General features: G+C 36.5%; 1 long non-coding RNA gene across 1 annotated transcript in view; it reads left to right on the top strand.

The window, feature by feature from the left end:
- Window positions 1–25,393, top strand: part of LOC123839393 (uncharacterized) — a 32,094-nt gene that overhangs the window by 4,609 nt on the left and 2,092 nt on the right. The window contains exon 2 of the long non-coding RNA XR_006789626.3: window positions 15,999–16,061. This is a non-coding gene — a long non-coding RNA (uncharacterized LOC123839393). The remainder of the gene's footprint in view (window positions 1–15,998; window positions 16,062–25,393) is intronic.

Raw genomic sequence — 25,393 nt, 5'->3', positions numbered from 1 at the left:
TTGCCCTTCTAGATTAACCATCATTGCAGCAGAGGTCATAATTCCCTTTGACTGCTCACAACCAATAGCTGAGCAGAGAGGGTATAAGGCAGGTCCATTCCTGAGAGACCTGGCATTCCTTAACTGGGCAACTTTGGGTTGAGGTGTCCTCATTTGCCTCATTTGACACTATCCTAGAACTATGCCACAGTCTGAGACTCTTTGTAAGCCACCTTCATCCCTGCATGCTCTCTCTTTCAAGGGCTCGTATCGCTATCACAGTCTGAAAGCTCTCCTCACCTTCTTTTTTTTTTTGGCAGGGGAGGGGCAGACAGAGAGGGAGAGAGAGAATCCCAAGCAGACTCTGCAAAGAGTGCAGGGGAGCCCAACATGGGGCTCAATCTCACCACCCCGAGATCATGACCTGAGTTGAAATCAAGAGTCCGCTGCTTAACCAACTGAGCCACCCATTTTCCTCTGAAAATGCAAACTGACACTGGGGAATCAATAGGATGAAAACTGGAGACATTATCATGCAAATAACGTTTTCCAGACGTGTGACCATTAAATGGGTAGAACGGGTTCTCTGAGAAGTCAGAAAGCGTAGAATGGAGTCCAGTAAGTAAGTGGCCTGGGAAAAAGAAGAGCCCTTCTATTTTTACACAGAGGGGAAGGAAAATGTGGAAAAGATGCAGGTGATTTTGTAGGTTTCCTGGTGGGATCTTTTCTTTAAAGATTTTATTTATTTATTTGACAGAGAGAGACACGGCAAGAGAGGGAACACAAGCAAGGAGAGTGGGAGAGGGAGAAGCAGGCCTCCCGCTGAGCAGGGAGCCCGATGCGGGGCTCGATCCCAGGACCCTGGGATCATGACCTGAGCCGAAGGCAGACGCTTAACGACTGAGCCACCCAGGCACCCCTCCTGATGGGATCTTAAGGCAATCTTCACTTTCTGGTTTCTTTTTATTTTGTGAGATAGGAGGAGAGTCTCCCCTGAGAGCAGAGCGTATGATTAGGGGCCTAAGGAAAGAAATCTGAAATAGACATTGTGGTCCATGTAGAGTGTTAGATAGAGAACAAACTAAGGAAACACAGGAAAACTTTGGGGACAGATTCAAGGCTCAACGTGAATATGGTTGATTGCTTTTACCTTTTTAGATGAGCTCACTAATACTGTCATAGAGTGAGATAAGAGCAAGAGTTGAATTTCAATTTCGACTTCCCCGTTTTCAGGTAATGCTTCTGACTACATATATCCCTGTCACTATGCTCTGTCATCTGGCCAGCTTGAATGAAAGTGTTTCTGAGATTTTGAACTAGAAGGCAGTGTGTCAAGACCCTTGCTCTTCAAGGACCCTGAGAGAGACACCTTTCATCAGTACTAGAAAGAGTCTCTGCCTTTGGCATGAATACTGCTACCTGAGTCCTAGTTCTTGACTAACAGATGTCAAAATGCTAAAACAAAAAGATTACCCTCAATCTCTTCTACCCCTCCTTTGCATACCTCTCCTGAGGCATTTCATGTCTTCCTGATGGACCCACCATCTAGTCCTACCACTCACAAATAATAGAGAACCCAAAGGGAATCCCTGAGGGATGATATATAACCTTATGGATAGCCTGAAAAGACATTGTCATACTTGTAATTACAGTTTTGTAGCATCACATTTGTAGTTTTGGATAGAGGAATGAAGAGAAGTGAGCATCTAAAGTATCCAATAGACAGGAAAAGCAATTATTAACAACAAACTGATGGTAACAGGAATCATAGATAATTATGAGTTTTATTTTTTAAGACATAAATGAAAAGGTGATAGGATTAGCTGTGATATTGATAAGATATTGCTACATTGCACCCAGAAAAAGTGAGTATCAGTTTCTTCATTGTATTTGTTAAATCCCATCGGCAAAATTGTTGGTAGATTGGGGTGTAAAAAGAGAATTTGAGTACAAATGTATTTCTTACTGTTAATTATATATATCATTTACTGAAAATTCCATTACCTGAAGGCACATCAAATATGAAAAGCAAAGACTTTGACCTGACCCCATAATGAAAAAGAGAATGGATGAGGTGTTCCAAAATGAAACAATAGAAAATAAGAGTGATTAGGAGATAAATCAATCCTAAATATGTTTATTATATTCCAAGAGACACTAGGTAAAAACTATTTGCCTTAATGAAGTTTTAACAACCACAAGTAAGTAATCATTCTATATTTTCTTTTTTTTTTTTTTGATTTTATTTATTTATTTGACAGAGAGAGACACAGCGAGAGAGGGAACACAAGCAGGGGGAGTGGAAGAGGGAGAAGCAGGCTTCCCGCTGAGCAGGGAGCCCGATGTGGGGCTCGATCCCAGGACCCTGGGATCATGACCTGAGCCGAAGGCAGACGCTTAACGACTGAGCCACCCAGGCGCCCCTCATTCTATATTTTCTATTCTCCCTTCTTCTGTATGACATTTATTTGTTTGCTACAACATTCATGAAAGCCCCCTATAGATTGTAAGGGATTTAAGATAACACAAATTCACACTCTCTTCTTTGGGAAAAATGTATATTTATGAGTACACTGAGGATCTAAGAATCATTATTATATATTACAAGATCCTCATAAAAATGCTATAAAAATATGTTTCCTTATTCTTTTCATGAACTAGGTATTTTCTTTATCCTGCTTTTCTTTGAAAATGAAAAAGATGCCTTTTCTATTTTCAATTTTTAATAAAAGAGGTGCATATCTTTTTTAATTTTTAATTTTAGCAAAGTTTTATCTAGTCCCTGTACAAATACAAGGTACTGAAATTAGGTAGAATTTCCCAGAATTAACTGAAATGTGTGTGTGTGTAATGTCAAGAAAATAAAATGAAATAAGAGATATTTTAAAAAGAAGTTTTCAAGGTAAAATCCAAATTTATCCTAATTATAAAAACTCTCAATACCTATAATACTTCATAAGTTACTCCTGGAAGGTATTCATGCATTTGAGATACCGTAAGATCATTAAGATTTTCTGAATAATTTGAAAAAAAACCTTAATGTTTAATAGTTTTTGTGAGAAACATGTTACTTCTTTCTTAATCAATAATCCATGTATTGGATATATGTTAACTTTTTTTTGGTTATGTGTTAACTTTTAATTAACTATAACATCATTTTCAAATTATTTCACTTAAATAGTCTGTCCAATATTTTTAAATTATTTTTTTATTTTAAAAAGAGAAAAATGTATTTAATATCATTCCAAAATTTTCACAAATTGTGTTTTCAGATAGTAAACAGATATTCCATGTTAAGTATCAGACATTTTTATAATAATAAGGATGATGTCTTTTAGGTATTTATTTTAAATTCTCAAAAAACGGTTGTCTTATTACTACCAACTTTTTTAAATTTTATGTTTAAATCATGCAGATTGATGCTGGTTTTGAACAGCAAACAGAAAACTTAGACTTCACAAGCCAGCTTTTATATTCATGATCTAAATTTATGTAACTTGCTTAACTTTTATAGGCTCCATTTTGATTCCTGTGGTCCTTGACACATCTAATGTTTATTATGAGTAGATTGAACATTTTTATATATTTTTTAATATATGAACTTATTCATTTGCAGTCAAATTTAATACAATTATGAATAAATAAAATAGACCCTCTGTCAAACACAAAACCACGTAGTTACAATGGAAGTCTCATGATCGCAAGCCTACATGTTAAGGGAGTTCTTCTATCTTTAGTCTCTTCATAATGACTTTGCCATTATGACAAAACTAAGAAAGGGTTGACCTGAGTCATAGAGCAATGTTTTCCCCGATGATTTCTTGATAAATCAGGCTCTCCTTTGGATTCTAGAGTTCTGTGATTTTTATTTCCTTTTGAGAACATGTATCGAGAGGTTTTTGTTGTTTGTTTATAAACTCAAAGTTCATGAGGAAATAGTCTACGAAATCATTCTCAAAATTCAGATTCACGCTATTTTTAAATCAGATTTGAGAGTGACAGGCAAGCCCCTGGCAGGGCCAGCCTCATCTGAGCAGGAAGCGCCTGGGGCCCTAGCAGCTGAATGCCCCTGGCAATCTGTAAAGACTGAACTGCTCTCTGAACTAGGAATGCACCTCACTGGACAGATTTGCTTGCCAGAGACTTTTTTTTCCCCCTGGTTTTGAATCAAGATAGAGAAATCATTTTGCCATGACATTATAAAAAAAAAAGAAGAGGAAGTCAGACAGGACTTAACTGGTGAGGTGTATATTCTCTTCTCAGTCTGTGCTTGTAACTCCCACTGACAGCGATGGCAGTTATGCAGATGCATGCGGAAGAAAATAGACACTTTTTAACATTGAACATCAGATTTGGGTCTCCCCAGAGAATGCTGGTTACTGGAGTGGCTGTGAATGATGCATTCTCATGGGATGCTGAAGCCATAAATCAATCCTGAATCATACTTTTCCTAGAGTTCTTTCTCTCTTCTGAACTCCTAGTGTTTCGCGCCCGCACCGATTCTATTTCTGGCGGAGCCTAAATACATTTACCGAAATAAGATTCAAATAATTAAATGTGACTTTTATAATTGTTTTCCTCTGAAGATCTAGAGCCTAATCTGGCTCTGGTTAATCGTTTTAATTTGACTTATAATACAGTGTCAGTTTATTTAGTTGGAATTAGTTTTCTATTTCTCTCCTTTTGGTAAGCACTGCCTGTTTACTTAACAATATTTGGCTTTGCCTAATGATATGTACAGGAGACAGTGCTAAGTGGAACATCAGCTGTTTACATCAGCTCTAACAATTAATGCGTGTTAATTTTTAATTACACTGATTGTACTAGAGGCAGAATGTATGTTTCTTCACAGAACAGATGTACCAGTCAGCTTGGCTGGTGAACATGCATATCGATCAGATGTTGATGCTGCCAGCAATTCGGCAAAGTCTGCTGAGCGTCGGCTTCTAATGTACTTACAAGTTTACAGCTCAGAGTCCTGGTGGAGGCAATACAGCTCGATGCTATATCCTCTGATGTTTACAGATAATCACAATATGTCTGTTTTGTGGTTAGCATTCTACAGTGTACGATTAGAAGATTGAATAGGTATGAGGGGATCCAAAGGTGTCTTCACTTGTGGAATGTTTTCTCCACCCTTATTTTGAGGTAGGGTCTTCCAAGATTTTTATTTTGCCATTAGAATTATTATTATTATTGTTTTAACCCATGGTTCTCGTAATGTTAGCCACCTACCACAGGTGACCACAGTCACTACAAGGAGAAATTGAAAAGATAATATAGCTACTGTATGGGGAAAGACAACCAAGCCAATTAAAAAAAAAGGGGGGGGGGCAAACAACTACAGCTGGCATCTAAAATAAACTATTAATTTGTCCAATGTATGAAAAGATACTTAACATCATTAGTTATCATAGAAAAACAAATTATAACCAGAATGAGATACCACTATAGTCCTACCAGAAGGGCTAAAATTAAAAGGATCAGACAATACCAAAGGTTATTCAGGTGATGCAGCAATTAAAACCCTCATTTATCGCTAGTGGGAGTGTATATTGGAAAAATAATTTCAAGAAATTGACAAATGTTAATATGCCAAACATACATATATTCTATGATCAATAAGTTTCATTTCTAGGAATATGCTAAGAACAAACAACTGTTTATGTCCTTCAAGAAAATGTCTGAAAATTTGTTATAGGAGCTTTGTTTATAAGAGCAGAAGACCAGTAACATTCAAGTGGATAATGACTAATTATGGTATATTCATACCATGAAATATTACATGGGAGTTTCACTTCTGGCATGACCATATGAGGAACTCTGCAACTCAGTAAAACTGATGAAAATTATAAATACAAATAACCATTTAAAGTTTCAGGAAGTAGTCTTAAGGACGTATAGCAAATGAAGAAACATTTATTCAAGAAAATCTACTATAACTCAGTAAGAACTGTGAGAATCTGTGGTATCTGAGCAAAAACTCATGCCCTTCCTCTGTCCTTCCTCCTACCTTAAGAAGACAGAAACTCCACTCTAGACTGGAATAGCTAAGAACATAGGTCTCCTTTTCCCTCCAGCAACCCTCTGAAGTTCTATCTTTTCTAAGGGTGCAGAACATCAGCATCTCTCATCTTGCTCCCAACTACCTTTTAATGAGGCTAAGTTCCAGGTGAGTGTGGCTGAGAGGTGGGGGGGCTCTTTTCTTCTGTCTAGCCCCCGCTGATGGGACAGAGGCTCTATCTTGGGCAGAGTGCTGTGAAAATACTGGAGGCCCCAATTGCCCCTATTCTGGCCCAGTAGGTGGTGTTCCATGCTAAGAGCAAGAGAAGCAAGTGAAAGATACCGAAGGATGCTGCCCCCTTCTTATCCATTGAGTGCTTAGCTCCTAAAGTGGGGTGTCACTTAAGGAGAAGCTCACCATTGCTTCTGCTACCAGCACCAAAGACATGGCTCAGAGATTTTGCTTGGGGAGGACAAACAAGCCATAGAACGGTGAACTCCAAATTCATGACTTTATTTGCAAGATTAAAGAAGTTAGGCCTATGGGCACTCTCAAAAACAATGGACATTTTGCTGAAAGGCAATTGATAAGAGATTAGTAGATTTATAGGACATATGGGCTAAACTGTAGGGCAGTTTACTGGAGAGAAATGGGAAAAGAGATATCTGGAAGAGTTCACTGAAGTTCCCTGCTAAGTGCCACAACATTTTACTGTGTTTGCTTTCAAGATGTAAATGAGATATCAAAAAGAGATTCAGAACAAATCTTAGACAGTGGGAACTATAACTTCCAGGTCCTCAAATTTGATTAGTCTGTGAAGGAATTCATGCCCCAGGGAATTGTTGAAGACGACAGAGCAATGAGCCAGCATTTAGTGGAGCTTAAGACTGGAGTCTGGGGAGTGTGGTGGGGAAGGGTGTGGGGGAGGGGGGAAGAGACAATCAAAGAGAATTCTGCCAAATACACTGTCGTCCCAGGGCCAGTGCAGGCATACTGAAGGCTGTGACCTTGAAGAGAGGGAGAGATGAATGGAATAGACTTCACTAAAATCACCCAGCCAGTTACTAAACAAGTAAAGAAGCAAACTACAGTAACAAGCCCTGGAAAGGAGGGGGTGAATACTCAGAGTTGCTGCAATATATTGTCTAAAATGTTCAGTTTCCAACAAAAAATTATGGGCTATGTGAAAAAAAAAGTGGAAATATAACCTAAACACCAGAATAAAAGCAGGCGACAGAAACTTCTTGTGAGAATATGCAGATATTGGATGTAGTAGACAATTATTTCAAAGAAGCCATTATAATTATAGTCAAAAAATTAAAGGTAACTCTTAATAAGGAAGTAAGGGAAGACTTGATGGAAGTGTTGCATTAAATAGAGAAAATCAATAAAAAGATAAAAAATTATTTTAAAAATGGAAATTCTATAGCTGAAAAGTACAACTGAAATAAAAAAAAAAAATTGACCAGAGGGGCTCAATAGAAGATTTTAACTGGCAGAAAAAAGAATGAAAAAACTGGAAGACAGATTGATAGACTATGCAATCTGAAGAACACGAGAAAGAAATAATGAAGAAAAATAAACAGCCTCAGAGAAACATGGGACGAGAAACATGAGACACCAAAAAGTGTAGCAACATATGCATCATAGGAGTACCAGAAGGAGAAATAAAATGCCTTAAAACTTTCCAAATTTATTAGAAAACATGTATTTAGGGAGTACAATGAACTCCAAATAGAATAAACATAAAGAGATTCACAATAGTTATGTAATAGCAACAAGGCTGAAAGATAAAGACAAGGAGAGCATCTTGAAAGCAAACACAGTAAAAGGATGTAGCACTTAGCAGGGAACTTCAATACGATTTTGAGCTGACTTTACACTAGGAACAGTGGAGATCAGAAAGTAGTGGAATAACATTCAAAATCCTCAAAGAAAAGACTATCAACCAGGAGTCCTCTATCCAGCACAGCTGGGTATCAACAAAAGTTTCTAAAAATAATTGTGAAATAAAGATATTCCTAGGTTAAACAACAAAAGCAAACACACAAAAATCTTAAGAGAATTTGTTGCTAGAAGACTCACACTAAAAAAATATTCAAAGAAGTTTTCGGGTTAAAGGTAAAAAGTAAAATGGCAGATGTAAATCTGACTATATTAGTGATCATGTTAAACATGCATGGATTCCAAACATAAGTCAGATATTGTCAGATAGGATAAAAAAAACAAGATCCAACTATATTCTGCTCACAAGACACACACTTTAGATTCAAAAGTACAAATAGATTTAAAAAATAAAGTTGGAAAATAATATGTTAAGCAAATAGCAACCACAAGAAAGTTGGAGTGACTATATTAAGACAAAACAGACTTTAAAACAAAAGTGTTACTAGACATAAAGGAAGACATTTACAGTGATAAAAGTACCAAGTCATCAGGGATCACTTATACCTGCCTAACAGCAGAGCACATAACTACATGAAACAGAAACTGACAGAAATGAAGGGAAACAGACAATTTATCACTAATAGTCAGAGGTTTAATATCCCACTCTCCATAATGGATAGACAAGATCAACAATAAAGTAGAAGACTTGAGCAACACTTCAAACCAACTATACTGGAGACACCTGTAGATCACTCTTCCCCCTGCAAAACAACAGATTTCACCTGCCTTTCAAGTACATAGGGAACATTCCCCAAGATAGATAATATGCTAGTGCCCTCCCTGTCCTCTCCCCAAACCCCAATAATATAAAGTATGTTCTCTGTCTACGGTAGAATGAAATTAAAAATAACTAACACAAAAATTTTAAAACTCACATTTATGTAGAAATTAAACAACTTCTTCCTAAATATCCAATGGATCAAAGAACAACTCAAAAGTGAAATTAGAAAGTATTTTGAGACGAATGAAAAGGAAGGCATAATATACCAAAATGTTCAAGTAGTATAAGTAGTGATTGGAGGTAAATTTATAGTTGTAAATGACTAAAAAAAAAAAAAAGAAAGAAAGAAAATCAATATTGGTCTAATTTTTTACCTTAAAGCCCTGAAAAAATAAACCTAGAACAAGCAGAAGGAAGGAAATAATGAAGATTAGTGTGGAAATTAATACAATTAAAAAAAAAAAAGAGAGAACATCAATAGAACTAAATCTGTTTTTTTTGCTCAAGATTAAAACATTGGCAAGGCTTTAGCTGGATTGACTAAGAAAAGACTCAAATTCCTAGAACTGGAACTGAAAGTGGGAATGTTACTAATGACCATGCAGAGAAAAATGCTTATAAGATATACTATAAACCATTGTACACTAATAAATTTGATAACTTAGATTAACTGGCCCAATTTCCAAAAACCCACGAACTACTGAAACTGACTCAAAAAGAAATAGACAATTTGAGTATATTTATACCACGTAAAGAGATAGATGTAGTAATCAAGGAATTTGTCATGAAGAAAACTCCAGGCCCAGATGGTTTCACAGGTGAATTTTACCAAGCACTTAAAGAAAAATTAATTCCAATTTTTCATAAGCTCTTCCAAAAATTAGAAGAGGTGAGGACACTTCCCATCTCTTTCTTGAGGCCAGTATAACCCTGATACCAAAACAAGACAAATACATTGCAAGAGAACTACAGACCAATATCTCTCATGAATATGGATGCCAAAATCCTCAACAAAATACTAGTAAACCAAATCAGCAACGTATAAAAAGAATTATACACCATGACCAAGTGGGATTTATCTGAGGAATGCAAACTTGGTTTAATATCTGAAAATCAATTAATGTAATAATATACCATATCAACGATAAAAAACAAAAAACATGTTCATCTTAGTAGACACAGCATGTGAAAAAAAAATGCAGAGAAAGCATTTGACAAAATCCTGCACTCTTCCATGATAAAAATAGTCAGCAATCGGAGGGGAGACGAACCATGAGAGACTATGGACTCTGAGAAACAAACTGAGGGTTCTAGAGGGGAGAGGGGTGGGGGGATAGGTTAGCCTGTGATGGATATTAAAGAGGGCACATATTGACTGGAGCACTGGGTGTTACATGCAAACAATGAATCATGGAACACTACATCAAAAACTAATGATGTAATGTATGGTGATTAACATAGCATAATAAAGTAGAATTTAAAAAAATAGTCACCAAACGAGGAAGAGAAGGGAGATTCCTTAACCTGATAAAAGGTAAGTAAAAAAGCCCACGACTAACACCATATGTAACAGTGAAAGAGTAGCTGCTCTCCTCCTAAGATCAATAAAGAGAGAGAGATGTTCACTCACATCACTTCTATTCAGCATTGTACTATAGGTTCTAGCCAGGGTAACTAGGTAAAGAAAAGAAAATAGAAAGCAGGCAGTTTGAAAGTAAGAAACAAACTATAGCTATTTACAGATGACATGATTTTGTTTATAATAATCCTAAAGAATCCACTTAAAGTCTATTAGTTTTTTTAATGAATTCAGCAAATTTGCAGGATACAAGATGAATATATCTAAAATCAATTGTATTTCTATTCACACTTGCAATTAATAACCTGAAAATGAAATTAAGAAAATATTTTAATTTATAATAGCATCAAAAAGAATATATAAAGATACATTTAACAAAATAAGTGCAGATATTATACTCTGAAAACTGCAATGCATTGTGGAAAGACAAAAACGTTTAAATGAATGGAAAAACTTCCCATATTCATGGATTCGAAGACTTATTATTGTTAAAATGACAATACACTCCAAATTGATCTACAGATTTAAGGCAATTCCTATAGAATCCCCAGTTGGCTTCATTTGAGAAATTGGCAAGCTGATCCTAAAATGCATATGGAGTTGCAAAGAATTCAGAATAGGTAAAATAACTTTCTTAAAAGAACACAAATATGGGAGACTCACACTTTCCAATTTCAAAAGTAACTATAAAGCAATATAGTAAATAAGACACTGTGATACTGCCTTAAGAATAGACAGATCAATGGAATGGACTTGAGAGTCCAGAAATAAATCCATGTATTTATGGTCAACTGATTTTTGACAAGGAGACCAAGACCATATAATGGGGCAAATAATTGTGTTTTCAACAAATGGAATGGGAAACTGGATATTTACCTGCCAAAGAATGAAATTGCACCCTTATCACACCATATACAAAAAGTAACTAAAAATTTTTCAAAGACCTAAATCCTAGAGCCAAATCTATGACAGTCTTAGAAGAAATGTAAGGTAACAGTATGACTTTAGATTTGGCAATGGATTCCTGTTTATGACAACAAAATATGAATAGCAAAAGAAAAAAATAAATTGAACTTTATCAAAATTAAAATCTTCTATGCTTCAATTGACTCCAAGGCCTGAACTGTTTGATTCTTGTATGTAGTGTTCCTGTCTTCAAGAATCTGTCGGTCTGCATATTTGGATGCACAGTTCGACCTAACATAAAGCACAATGAAGTAAGAGCTCTCATAGAAAATCACAGAAGCTCATAAACAGAAGATGAATAAACACAGAATATGGAGGAAAGATCTGCTTGGGAGAATGTGGTAATGGTCATGAAACCACTGTGGAGGACAAGTAATATTTTAAAAGCATAATTTTCTTTGGCTCTTCTTATTTTCTGCTTTTCTAGTTTTTAATGATGGTAGAGAAAGTTAATTATCATAAATAGTTTAATAGAAGACTTGTAGCTAGTTTTGTCATAGAATGATTTTACTCTCTTTACTGAATCTTAAAACATATTAAATATCTTAAAAAGCAGCAATAATTGCTGTATTGTACTGGCACAAAGATCAAGAGACAGATCAATGAATTCAGGGTCCAGAAATATGTTCAAGCACATAGAATAGAGCATCTCTTATCAATGGAGAACAGATAAATTTTTAATAAAAGTTGTTAGGATGAGATCATTTGGGGAGAAAAAAAAAAAAAAAACAAACCCTTAAAGCTGGATCTCTGTTACTTACAAAATAAATTCTTAGTGGATAAAATTTCTAAATATAAAACATTCAACCCAAACAGTCCTTGAAAAAACATAGGCTAATGTCAGGGAAAAAACAGAAAACTTATTTTAGCCTTTACTTTAAAATAAATTACACATTTTATTGGTTATTTCTTTTGCAATGCAGAAGATTTTTTAGCTTGACATAGTTCCACTTGTTGATTTTTGCTTTTGTTTCTTGGTGTTATATCTAAAACAATCATTGCCAAGATCAATGTCAAGGAAGTTCATCCCTATGTTTTCTTATAGGAGTTTTATGGGATCAGGTTTTATGTTTAAGTCTTTAATCCATTTTGAGTTAATTTTTGTGAGGTGCAAGATAAGGGTCCAATTTCATTTTTTTGCATGTGGTTATCCAGTTTTCCCAGCACCATTTGTTGAAGACACTAGCCTTTCCCCATTGAGTGTTCTTGTCTCCCCTGTCATTTGTCAGTTGACTTTATATGTGGGGCTTTATTTCTGGGCTATTTTTCTTTCATTGGTCTATGTCTATTCCAGTACCATACTGTTTTAATTGTATAGCTTGGTAGTATAGTTTTAAGTCAGGAAATGCGATTCATCTGGCTTTGTTCATTTTTTTCAGGACCACTTGGCTATTTGGAGTCTTTTGTGGTCCACACAAATTTTAAGATTGCATTTTCTTTTTTTTTTTTTTTTAAGATTTTATTTAGTCATTTGAGACACAGAGATAGAGAGAGCATGAGCAGGGAGAGAGGCAGAGGGAGAGGGAGAAGCAGGCTCCCTGCTGAGCCAGGAGCCTGATGTGGGACTCGATCCCAGGACCCTGGGATCATTACCTGAACCGAAGGTAGATGCTTAACAACTGAGCCACCCAGGTGCCCAAGATTGCATTTTCTATTTCTGTGAAAAATGCCACTGGAATTTTGATAGGAATTGATTTGAATCTATAGATGGCTTTGTGTAGTATGGACATTTTAACAAAATTAATCATTCCTATAGGATGAAAGAAAATATTTGCAAATCATATATATTGGATAAGGAGTTAATATTCAAAATATATAAAAAATTCATACAACTCAAGAACCAACACCCCCCTGCCCCTGCCAAATAATCCGATTAAAAATGGCAGAGAAACTGAATGGACATTTTTCTGAAGAAGACATCCAAATGGCCAACAGGTACATGAAAAGATGTTCAACATCACTAATCATCAGGGAAATGCAAACTGAAACCACAATTAGATACTACCTCACACGTGTCAGAATGGCTATTATCAAGGAGACAAGAGATAAGGGTTGGTGAGGATGTGGAAAAAAGGGAAGCCTTATGCTCTAGAGGTTGGTGGGAATATAAATTGGTTCAGCTACTATGAAAAACTCTGGATGCTCCTCAAAAAATTAAAAATAGAACAATATAATCCAGAGATCTCACTTCTCAATATATACCCAGAAGAAATGAAAACAGGATATCAAAAAGATGTCTGCAGAAGAGGTATCTACACTGCCATGTTTACTGCAGCATTATTCACAAAAGGTATGATATGGAAACAATCCAAGTGTCTGTCAATGGATGAATGGATAAAGAAAATTTAAAAAAAGAAAAGAAAATATGTGAAAGACAAATACCATATGATATCACTTACATGTGGAATAAAAAAAAAAAAGCCAAATTCATAGAAACTTATAGTAGAATGGTGGTTACCAGGGAGTAGGGAGGTAGGGGTGGGGTGGGGTAATTGGGGAGATGTCCCAGGGTACAAACTTGCAATCAGAAGAATAAATTCTTGAGATTTAATGCATAGCATAGTGATTAGAGTCAACAATATTGTATTACATACTTCAAAATTGCAAAGAGACTGAATTGTAAATGTTTTTACCACAAAGAAGAAATGGTAACTGTGTGACTTGATAGAAGTGTTAGCTAATGCTAGATGGGTAGTCATATTGCAATATATAAATGTATCAAATCAACATGTTGTGCTACTTAAATTCACACAATGTTACATGTCAGTTATATCTCAATACAAAAACTAATAAAAATAAAACAAAATAAATTGCATATGATAAAAGATCTAATTACATACAAAAATTTCAACCTAATTTTAAGAAGAAAATATATGTAAATTTTGTCTTTATATTCTTCAAGAAAGTAACTCAGAAGCATGTTAAAATGCCCTAAAGCTCTATCTCTTACTTGATCTTTTGCAATATCCTCATAAATGCTCTTTCTGTTTTAGCCTTTGTTTTCATCCTCTATAATCTATTCTCTGCAGTGCAGGTAGAACTATCCTTTAAAATTAAGTCAGATACAGTGTTCAAAATCTCCCAGTTGCTTTTCACATCATTGCCCACGAGGTTCTACCTGGTTTGATACCTGCCTCCTCTCTGACCTCATTTGTTTCTCTCTTCCTTTGCTCATCCACGAGGCCTTTGGCCTCTGCCATTCTGCCATTCTTCACACACGCTCAGCAGGATCCTGCCTCACTTGCTGTTTCTCTGATTGGAGACCCCTCCCTCACTTCCTTCTGGTGTCTGATTAAACGCCACTCTCTCAGAGAGGCCTTCCTCAACTCCTTTATGTAAAGGAGCAGGCCCATATCCCCCAGCACTTTGATTCTATCTCCTGCCTATCCTTTGTACAACATAGGAATCATCTCATATTTTGACAATTTTTGTCTATCTCCTTTTGCTAGATTGTATGCATTTCTAATCCTTTTATATCTCTGGCTCCTAGAAGGGAGTCTGACACAGTGTAGGTACTTAATGATAAATAGATAAAGGGAAGAATTTTTGACTATATAAAACTTGAAAAAATTAACAAAAAGCAAAATAAGCAAAGTTGAAATGAAAGACCAACATTAAACTAGGTAAATTTATTTTCAACCTCAATCATAGAAAAGGGTAATTTAATACACAAAAAGCTCTTTGGAAAAGACCAATAATACATATATAAATAGAAGAAAAAGTAATGATAAAAAATGCAAAAATAATATAAGGTTTGCAAACCCACTAGTACTCAGTGAAATGGAAGTAGAAATACCATTTCTCACCAGTAAGATTAGGGAACATTAAAAAAATGTGACAATCTGCAGGGTTGGCAAGCGTTGGGGAGGATAGAAACACTCAGGCAGTCTTGGTGTCAGGGCATGGTAAACGAGATTGGAAGGCAATTTGGAAATATTTGTTAACATTTTAAATGTGCATCTGTTGCACTTTTAGAACTCTTTATAACTGAAAAACTCAAAAGAGTACACAGCATTTACATGACAAAAGTCCATTCAGTTTCTTGAAATAGTAGAGACATGAAACCAGTCTACATGTCCTAATGATAATTCCATTCCCTGGCAGAGCATACAAGCCTATTTATCCAATCTCTGTTCAAATAGCCTCTACTGCTTTCTTTTTCTTTTTTTAAGATTTTATTTATTTATTTGACAGAGAGAGAGAGCACAAGCAGGGGGAGCAGCAAGCAGAGGGAGAAGTAGGCTCCCTGCTGAGCAAGGAGCGGAATGCAAATGCGGGGGCGATGGGGGGGCGGGTTCCGATCCCAGGACTCTGGGATCGTGACCTGAGCTGAAGCCAGACGCTTAACCGACTGAGCCACCCAGGCGCCCCCTTCTTGATCACCTTATCTAATACATGCTCCAGATTTTGTCTTGTTTCCCAATATGTGAGGAGCACTCCAGTATTTATTAAAAGAAATCTATCAATACTGTCACGAAAAGATAGTCATAACACGTTGTCAAGATTAAAAAACAAATCACAGGAACCTGCAAGAACATAAACCAATCTATGAACAGTGATTTCTTTAGAGGAGTAGAATGGAGACTTCGCCCTTTTGCTTTATCTCACACTCCACTGCTTGATTTAATTTTTACCGTGGAGCATGTGTTTCCATGACACTTTAAAACATCCAAGAACAACAAAATGCTGACATCATCTTTAAAATAGTTGGCTACTTGTACTGATTGCTATCCTTTAGCAGTTTCCTGTTGGGGTTGGTGTTTGGAATTATAACTTTATTGCATTACATTTTCTCTCTACAGAATGGGTGCGTGAGGGAGAACACGCATGGAGGCATAAGATAGGACATATGAACGTGCACAAAGGTATATGCCTGGGAGATTTGCTTCTCACTCTAGCTCCCCTTGGGAGGTGTGGGGCACGTGGGGATCAAACACAGAGGAATTGCAATATACGCAAGGGGAGGGAACACCCTCATTTTTCATTTTTTACTCTTACAACAAGCACCCCTCCCCATCACCACGAAAGCAGTACTTTTAATAGAGAATATGGCGGCTAGCAGCACGTGTCCAGTATTCCAGTGAGACTCTGTTAGTTGAGGGGACTGGCATTACAACCCCTGTTTTCTCCATATTGTTATTCTGTACTAATCTTGGTGAAACTTATTTTGTATTGGGACACACTGTATTTTCAGACAATTTTTAAATATAAAGGATTTCCTGTGAAATTTTCATCATCCTTCATAGATACTCATGGCATAGTCTCTTAACTTCTTACTAGGACTAAACAGGACTTTTGGAATGTCCTTCTGGTGTAAAGCTGGATTTGAAATCTATAACAAGACATGGAGTTAGAAAAGGTAGATAAGAACTCTACCTCATGTCTTTCGAGTACTATGACTGTTACTAATACTAACAATAGCCATTATTATTACTAGCATTTATTGAGTGCTCAGATTATGCCAAAAACTATTCCAGATGGTTTATACATGTATAGACTCAATATATGTAAATTATTTAGAAGTGTGGTTGGTGCATATTAAATGCCCACAAGTATTAACTACTATTATTATATATAAAAAGGTGGGGGGGGCGCCTGGGTGGCTCAGTCGTTGAGCGTCTGCCTTTGGCTCAGGTCATGATCCCAGAGTCCTGGGATCGAGCCCCGCATCGGGCTCCCTGCTCCGTGGGAAGCCTGCTTCTCCCTCTCCCACTCCCCCTGCTTGTGTTCCCTCTCTCGCTGTCTCTCTCTGTCAAATAAAATCTTTAAAAAAAAAAAAAAAAGGTGGGAACTATTATAATTGTATATTGGAGAAAACCTGAGGCATTAAGTTTCAGGAAATTGCCCAAGGCCATGCAGCTGACAAATGACATTATCAGGATTTGAACCAAGGCAGTCTGACTCCAGAGTCCATTCTCTTAACATTAATTCCATACTTCTTTTCAGTAAGAGAAATCTAACATGTTACACTGTGTCATGTAAAAGATTCATATGATTTGATCCTTAAATTAGATGGGGGCAAGAACACTGAGAAAAATTGGTTCCTTTGTTGTATCTTGCCAGAAAATTCCAGAGAAGTCAGAACTAGCCACTCTAAACATTAAAAGAAATAATTTGAACCCAAACTTAAAAAGCATTCTTCTGTGTGGTGTAAGAAAGTAGATTTTAAGTATAACAGAGCTATGTTGCACAATAGTATGTGATTGAAAAGGAAAGGACTGGAGTTTTTTAGGCTGGTGGATTGTAATTACCTAATTGGAATATTAATTCCTTTTGTCTTCCTTTGAAGGATGTTTCATCTTTTGTTTTACTCCTTGGTGGTACATCCAATTACTGAAAGCAGGATGTGCCGGTAAAAAAAAAAAAAAAAAAAAAAAAAAAATCCACTTCCCAGCATTGAGGAGTAAACTCACATCTACTACTAATTGTTGTCATTGAAACTAAGTACAACACAGAGCCAAAACAACAAATGGTAATGTTAATAATTAAAAGAAGAAGAGGGAAAAGAAGAACAATCTCCCTATATTGTGTAATAGGAAAAACAGGGAAAATACGTTTCAGGGCTTAGGCTTGCTTCCCCAGAATTGAGACTACTAAAAGGGGAGAAACTTTGGAATGAGTTAGTTGGACTTGTCGGTTTCATTTCATCTTACTTTGTGAAATGTAGAGGTGGTACAAGGCTCATATATTTACTGGACACTGCTCTGCTGAAAATGCTGAGGTCTACATTCCCACCGTCCATCTGAACTGCAGCAGCATTACTCACAGTGGACAAGTTCTCCCTTTGGCATGTTTCTCTAATGATAACAGAATCCTTGGTATAAAACTTAATGCACCTATTGCAGTCAAATGTCAAAGGAAAAGAAAAGAGGCCATTTTAGCATTTTGGAATAAAGTGTTGAAAAATCCTTCAGAAAAAAAAAAAAACTATTATCTAGCTATGTATCTATCTATGTATCTATGTATCTATGTATCTATTATCTATCTATCTATCATCTATCCATCTATCTATCTATCATCTATTATCTATTTATCTATCTGGTAGAATCAAAGACTAGATCAGACCAGACCATACCATACTTTCGATGAAGTCTACGTTTTTATATTCTAGTGAATAGTAGAAAATATGCTCCAATTTTAAATCTATATACAAAGAGGTTCCAGAAGCTCCCTCATGAACTCCAATGGCAAGAGGTACAGGAAAGATATTTACTTAATGTATTTATTGATGTTCTACAGTTCTACAACTGTAGAGAGATGATTTTACTTTATTGTTTGTATTGAGATGCTGCCATTTTGAAGGAACTAGAGCTGTCTCAGGTATTCTATTTAAGTGCTCAAACTCTCCCCTCCCCAGGTAAACAAAAAAAGACTTTTATTAGAGAATTCTCTTTTGAATTTGCCAGATTTTAGATTCCATTCTGTGATTCATTAGTCAAACCTTTTCTAAGCATTAGAGGTTTTGTTTTCTTGTGTGTTTCCGGATTGTATATTTAACGATTTCAACTCTATCTCTCTCTCTTTTTTTTTTAAGATTTTATTTATTTATTTGTGAGAGAGAGAATGAGAGAGAGCACATGAGAGGGGGGAGGGTCAGAGGGAGAAGCAGACTCCCCGCCGAGCAGGGAGCCCGATGCGGGACTCGATCCAGGGACTCCGGGATCATGACCTGAGCCGAAGGCAATCGCTTAACCAACTGAGCCACCCAGGCGCCCCTATCTCTTCTTTTTAATGAGTGCACATGAATATCTTAGATGTGAGATTTTCCATATGTAGGGATTGTGTCTGTTATTTATTCTCTACAGAAGCCAGTACAGTTCTTAATACGTTTTCTGATGATGATGATGATGCTGACGAAGGGAGGAAGATGACACCAGGTTAAATGTGGCCAAATATTTCCAGAATGAAAGATGCTGGCTTCAGCTTCTGCTCCCCTTATATTAGGTGGGAGAAGCAGCAGTTGAAATCATGGTATGCAAGTCAAGTAGCTGTAATTGCCAAAGGTCAGGGCTGGTCTTGGTAACAAAGACCCTACCTTTAATTTCATTTTAATTAATACTTGTTAGATTTATCCTTTATAGGTATCCCAAGATCCTATTTCTGAAATCCAGTGCTTTTGATAACCCTCTAAACTTTGTGACCTCTTAAAATTCAAGAACTATGCTTTCTTTACATCACCCAAAGGACAAAAACATGAGATTAATACAGTAGCATATCTCTCTTCTGAATGTTGTCAGTCCATTCTTCTGGACTCCTGTTGGGTTATGACTGTTCAATTAATTATCCATCTAATTGCCCAGGCCATCAGCCCTTATTGTTTCCACCTTCCCAGTGGCCACAATACCAGTCAGGATAGGCTAGATTTACGCTATAATGACTAACAATCCTAAAGTCTCAGTGGATGTGTCAGTTTTCCACTGCTGCTTACAATTTACTACCACTCAGTAGCTCAAAACAACATATATTTATTATCTCACAGTTTTAATAAGTCATAAGTATGGGCATGGTTTACTGGAATCTTTTGCTTAGGATCTCACAAGGCTGCAAACAAGAGGTTGACCTGGTTGCATTCCTTTCTAGAGGTTGGAGTCCTCTTCCAAGTTCATGTGGTTGTTAGAAATCAGTTTCTAAGATTGTGACACTGTGGGCTCAGGCTGTTTTGTTAGGCGTTGGTAAGGGGCTGTGTTAAGGACCTAAGGCTTCACACAGTTTCTTGCCACATTGTCCTTTCTTTGGGCTGTCCATACCAATGCAACTTTCATCTTCAAGGCCAGAAAGAGTCCCTCCCCTGCAGTCTGTTGAGGTAGAGTCATTAACAATGTAACATAGTTATGGGTCTAATGTCCCCTCATCTTTGACAGATAGCATCACCTATTCAAGGTGTTGACTGTCTCCTCCGCTTTGCCATATTCTATTGGTAAGAAGCAAAACACAAATTCTGCCTGCACTCAAGAGATTATGCACGGTTGTGACTCATAAGGAGTCCCTTTAGGCTGTGCCTGCCACAGTGGTTTAACAGATGGAGGGGTTATTTCTTATGCATGCAAAATTTGTTGTAGTTCTGAGTAAATATACAGCGGTTTTCCTCCAAGTAGAGATGCAGCCATCCAGGCTGCCTCAATCTTGTGACAATTTCATCCCAAGTCAAGATCATGATCACCACGCAAGGGAGCAGAGTGGTGGAGTCTCACACCAACAGTTAAAATGATCACCTATCATTACCCAATGGCCCAAACTAGCCACAAGTCCCCACCTTACCACAAAAAGATAGGACGTGCAATCTTCCCAAATGCCTGAGCAGAGAGTAAACGGGGCATGAGTGAGCAATCCTGGTTTCCACCACAATTATCCTAAGAAATCTTCCTTAAAATTTTTGATGGTATGCATATGAATTTATTTTATTATCAATATGCTTTATATGGACTGACGTGTGTGTCTTCAAAGTTCATTGTCAAGTTCTAACCCCCACCGTGACTGTACAAGATAGGTTTTTAATTATGTAATTGAGATTAAATAAGGTCTTAAAGGTAGAGCCCTAATCCAATGACTGCTGTCCTTATAAAAAGAGGAAGAGACACCAGGGATGCACAGGCATAGAGAAAAGATCATGTGAGGACCCAGCAAAAAGTTGTCATCTGCAAGTTAAAGGAGAGAGATCTCAAGAGAAACAAAGTCTGCTGACACCTTGATCTTGGACTTCTAGGCTCCAGAACTGTCAGGAATACATTTCTATTTTTTGAGCCACGTAGTCTAATATTTTGTTAAGGCAGCTTTAGCAAACTAATACCACACAAAAGAAAAAGAAATGTAATTAGCACAATATTTAAAGTTTTATCATTCACTTTTTTGCTTATTGATTTGGATGGCCATCTTGTGAATCATATGTTTGTTTGTTTTTAAATTTCCATTCTATAGATCAGTAGACAGAGATTCTGAGGAGGAAATATAACTTAGGCAAAGTTACCCAGTTAACAAGTGTATCAAACTCAGTACATTGTTTACTTTGTGTACTGGGGCAATTGAGATTTTCAGTAATAAGTCATCTCAGGCAAAACTGGTTATTTAGGTAGCCTATAAAAACATTGGCTTTTGGGCATAAAGAGATATGTGAACTAAGCTCTCTACCTTAGGTTTATTAAGAGTTGACCCATGGAAACTTCAATTTAATTGAAAATTCCCATACAGCATTAATTTTAGCAACCATAGCTCCAAGTTTAATAATGCAGTCAAATTTCCTAGTCTTAGAAAACAATATTTGAGGCAACTAATGGTAGCAACAACATTTTCTGGTGCTAGGGTACATATGTTAATAGCCAGGTGTCTATGAATGGAATATTCAGGGATCTCAGTTTGGGTAGCTTTTGCTAGTAGGATTGTAAATATGACTGGGGGAGTGAAGAGATTATTGTTTAAGTAATAGGGAAATTCCTCCCACCCTCATTAGATGTTTGGTCTTGTTAAGTGCACTCTTCCACAATGTGGGCAATCACTAGTTTCCATGGTACATTTAACATAATTAATATATGCATTTGTATTTGCAAGGATCTTTCTTTTTTCCTCCTTGTTCATGACATGAACCTTACCTTTATACCCGTCTTCTTTACTGGTTACCCACATCTGTCCTTAAAATATACATTTGTTCATTGAATATTAGAGCATCAAATTTGCTAAAACTCATTAATGGGTCATAAATAATGTTTTTTCTCTATCTCTTTTTCCTATTGTCCGAGATAGTTTAAACTATTTGCTTAATTTCTTTGTGTTAATACACATATTTAGTGTTACTTGGCTACAGTTTTCGTGAGAATTTTCTAATAACCCTACAGCTTAACTCTCTATTTATTTTTATTTTAAAGATTTTATTTATTTATTTGAGAGAGAGAAAGAACGAGCAGGGGAGGGGCAGAGGGAGAAGCAGACTCCCCACTGAGCTGGGAGCCTGATGCATCCATCCCAGGCCCCTGAGATCATGACCTGGGCCAAAAGCAGATGCTTAACCAACTGAGCCACCCAAGCACCCCTAGCTTAACCCTTTAAACCATCGTTGCATCCCAATCTTATTTTCTTTGAGACTTGAATCTTTTTTGTTAATTATGACAAAAGTTCATTTTCTATTCCCCGCCCCCCATCATCACAACTAGCCGTTCCAAGTCACTTTGGTGTCTGTCTGAAGATGTAGTTGGCTATATCCCATCCCCAAATGTCAACTGCGGCCACAGTCCAGTATCATGTTGGAACGCCCAGCAACTTTCTTGCTTCGATGTGAGCTGAGGACAGTCTCAAATTCAAATGCACCTCAGGCTGTCCCCAGAGAGCTTCAGAAAGTGGTGAGCTGTTATTTCCAGCTAAGTCAACGGGGGTGTGTGTGATAGAGGGTTTGCTTTAGGTTAACAGACTGCTGCAGTGTTAATAAAAACATATGCAAAACTGCACACGCAGTCTTTGTTTTTTCTTAAATAAGAGCCCATTAAAAATAACTATATGATAATTAATGAGGAAGGAAAGTACTACAGTGTAGATGGTTTGTCAATATTGTAGTTAGGTCATTCATCTGTGGAGCAGTGATATTCACCTACTTTCTCCTTTGTTTCAGAGATGTAGAGTTAATATTTCACATCTTGTTTTAGACACTCTCTCAAGCATTATTTTAAACAGGCAAACAGGGACCACTTCCAAGATAAAGAAAGTCACCATTCTTTGATGATGAATTCATAATGAAGGGAATCCTCATTCCAAATGGACTTCTGTAAGGCACCATTCCCCTGAAACTAATGTTCCTAAGTATGTGCGGAAGACCAGTTAATGAATGTTAAATTAAGTTGTAACATACTTAGAGACATGGGCAATGTTTATGTGACACTAGTTTACTTTAAAACACTCCCCATGGACCTTTACAAAAATAATACAATAGCAACTTGAGATGAATATTTACAGTAGGTGGAAATAGTTTGGAAGTGCTAATTCCCAAACCGCTGTTTGTGAATGTACTGCTTCCTTGATCTATATTTTCTTAGGCTTCTTCAGGCAGAAGCAGGTCAGACTGCCAAGTTCAACAAGACAGTTTCTTACTTGAGAACGGGCAGTCCCCGCAGTACCGAAAAGGTAGACAGACATCAAGTAGACCAGGTTGCTGAAATAAAATCACTGAATTTGTCATGATGGTGCCTACATAGAAACTACTAGCTACATTTGAAAAAGGCCTGGAAATATGCAAACTCTTAGACAATATATCGCTTACGTGAAAAGCCTGTAAATAGTAATAGTTGGTCATTTTATACAAAAATGCTTTCTAAAAAATTCATCCCATTTGGTGATGAATGTCTCAGCAGCATCTTGTATCTCTCTATTCAGGCCTTATGTATTTGTAAGTTGTGAAGGAAATATTTTAAATCAAAGCCGTAAAATAAGCATAGTTAGAGAGCTAACATGAGGATTTTTACTTCATTTACATTCATTACATATTATGAGTTTAATTACCTTCCTCAAATAATACCAGTATGAAGGAAGGATGCTGAAGAAGGCGTACTTCTATGATGATTTTATTGATTGTGACTGATGGATGGCATCAACATTTCATAGTGAAGAATCATGGTTTTGTTACATCAGGAAAATTAAATTGGGAGAGTTATTTTCTTTCCCAGTGATAGTGGCAGTTAGAATATTTCACCTGTAATGAGATGTGTGCGTTATGTGCCATCGTGAACCACGGCTCAGCCATTAAATATATGTAAATGAAGAGAAACACAAGAGAGCCCGGGCATAATAACGTGCAGAACAGAGAAATGGATCCTGGAAAGTGATTAATTTATTTGATGATGCCTCAAGTGAGGAATTTTAGGTCACAAATGAAGTGACAGAATGACAAATTACCATTTTAAAGAATTTACTGGGCATCATTACTGAACAATTGTCAGGTAGTTTATGGTGGCTGAGAAGATGGTATAAATATAGATCTTTTCCTTATCTGAGATGAATTATTAATCACCTTTTTAAAAATCTTTGTGAGTGATGGTTGGCTGTCTGATTGGAAATAATGTGTTCTACAATTTTAACTAAATCCTAATATGATATGTAACAGGAATCTTTACAATTAAAGTCTCAGTGGAGAGTGGTAGGAGGTTTACAGTCAATTGCAGTTTTAATGTGATAGAAGAGGATGAATCCACTCGCAAATTTCAATAGATTTCCTTAGGTATATCATCCCTGCTGTGATGTTATTCAAATGTTTACAGTTTATTTTCATTTGAAAAATGACATTCAGATACTTAAATTGTTTTCCTTGGTTTATTAGTTAATGAAAATGAAATTCTAGTAATTACTATAGTTTTGCAGCCTGCCACATTATTTAAAGCGAAGTGACTCCCTTTGTCAGTGGCATTATAAATGTCATCTTCTTGTGTTTTGTTCAATTTTTGTTTGCTTTATCTATGTTATGTCCCTTCTCTGTCTATATGTCACCGTGTCTAATACCAGTACCAACTGGAGTGTGGAAGACAAAGTTAACGATTTGAAATAAAGACATTTTCCCAAGTTCGTTTTTTTTTTTTTTGTACATTTTGATAATTAAAGCACACACTAACCTACTTTGTACCCAGCACTAACCATTCCAGAAATAAAAACAAAACTCTGTCTTATGAGGTACACTGAAAAATCCAAACACATTTTAAAAGATCTGTTTGTGTCAGGTTGCTTAAGACAGAGTTCATAAATTTATTCATGTCTGATCAGCTTCTTAGATCAAATGTATTTACTATTGCAAAGTGTTGTTTTTTTGATAAGGATTAAAGACAGGGGTTGTTTTTTAAACAGTGTATGCTAGTTATCTAACAGAGTAGAAATGTCTAGAGAACTATCTTTGACAAGCTTGTTCCTAAAGCAAGCAAATAGCAGTTGCTGTTTTGCTTTTTAGACAGGAAGGCCCTAAAAAACTCATCTTTCACCTGGAAGAAAACTTGAGATTTTGCTCCTTTTGCGCTATTACGTGCATCTCCTTGTTTTAATCTTGATTCATTCTGAGAGTACATGAAAAATTTAAATAAGTATTCCCTGTGTTACCCATGACATCTTACATTGCTGAACTGGCAAAAAATTTAAATTTTGAATGTACATGCTACTTTTTAAACTCATTTTGCTTTTACTTTCCCACCACCCCCACCCCCCAACATGGGTGGTAGAATTTTACTGAATCTTTCTGCCA

Source organism: Mirounga angustirostris, unplaced genomic scaffold (genome assembly GCF_029215605.1).
Source record: "Mirounga angustirostris isolate CCGP_5_RB_7025 unplaced genomic scaffold, mMirAng1.0.hap1 SCAF_3, whole genome shotgun sequence".
Classification (NCBI taxonomy): Eukaryota; Metazoa; Chordata; class Mammalia; order Carnivora; family Phocidae; genus Mirounga; species Mirounga angustirostris.
The sequence above is the reverse complement of the archived record's forward strand: the minus strand, read 5'-3'. Positions and strand labels throughout refer to the sequence as shown.